Source organism: Acyrthosiphon pisum, chromosome A1 (assembly GCF_005508785.2).
Source record: "Acyrthosiphon pisum isolate AL4f chromosome A1, pea_aphid_22Mar2018_4r6ur, whole genome shotgun sequence".
Lineage (NCBI taxonomy): Eukaryota > Metazoa > Arthropoda > Insecta > Hemiptera > Aphididae > Acyrthosiphon > Acyrthosiphon pisum.
Window position 1 is genome coordinate 8,588,221 of NC_042494.1, and position 1,272 is coordinate 8,589,492.

Sequence of the window (1,272 nt, forward strand, 5' to 3'; positions counted from 1 at the left end):
GTGATCTAAACAAGGTCGTGCAAAGTATCAAAAGGGTATTCAGGGATAAGCCAAGCTTGACCGCACCATTGTTGGACCAATTGTATGGAAGTATTAACCATCACCCTCGTAGCACAAGGTGTCCTTAAGGATTACATACGGAGTCCTCATCGGGAGAGTAAGGACTCCCCATGGATTCCCATGACTGTCCCTACAGTCTTTGAATGCTTGCCACGAGGATACCAATTCAGGAGTCCTCCATGGGATATCTGTTGGATTCCTGGGGAGTCCTTCGTGGGATAGCTGTAGGACTCCTACAAAGGATGCATAAAGGAATCCTTTAAAGGGAGCACATAATAGCAATATTGAAATTGTAATTTGTGTTTTGTGCATTAATTGTGATACAACGTAAAATACTATACTAAATAGTAAATACCTACAACATTATGACACTACCTACTTTTTTATCAACTCTATAATGTATTGTAATGTATTAACATTAAATTAAATATTTTTAGTTTGAAGAACAATATTAAATTAAAACAATTAAAAATATATATTTGTTAAGACTTAAATTGTTTAATATACAATGAATAAACAATTATATTAAAACAATTTTGTTTTTACACCAATTTTTTTTTTAATCTCTCTTTTGAGTGGCGTAAGTAGCTTGTTACTTGTATATTTATTGCATCTGGAGTGGTGGATGGAAATTTTTTTTGAACAGTATCTGTAAAATATAATAATATGTATAAATATTTGATGTTAATAAACTATAATACAATCACATTCACATGATATATTATTAAGACTTCAATTTAATTATAAGTTATAACACTTATACAAAAACCTGGTGGTATAAAAACTAATGAAATTCTACTCATTCTAGTAACCAGTAGGCATGATACATTTATACAGAAATGCAAGATTCATCATTTAAAATATGTTAAATTTGATTTAGTTTTCAACTCTAAAAATAACTCTTAAATAATTGGGATTTAAAAGTTAGTGGTACCTGATGACTGATATTACTGAAAATATATTGTAAATTAAATAGAGTACCTAGTATAGTAATTCTGTGAAATTATCTATGCTGCACTAATTGATCCCGTGTTTCAAAAAAACCACATGATTTTTGTAAAAAAAATTAAGTTGGTAATTCTTTTCAACTTTTAACAAAAACATATGTATATATATTTTAAATTAATAAGTGTTTAATTTTACAATAAATAAAAAAAAAACAGAATTTGATTGTCTACACACAGATGATATATCAATAATAGTAAATCCTTG

General features: G+C 28.5%; 1 protein-coding gene across 1 annotated transcript in view; it reads left to right on the forward strand.

Annotated features, from left to right (window-relative positions):
- The window catches only part of LOC100571284, a 64,448-nt gene that overhangs the window by 22,124 nt on the left and 41,052 nt on the right, over window positions 1–1,272 (forward strand). The window lies entirely within an intron of this gene.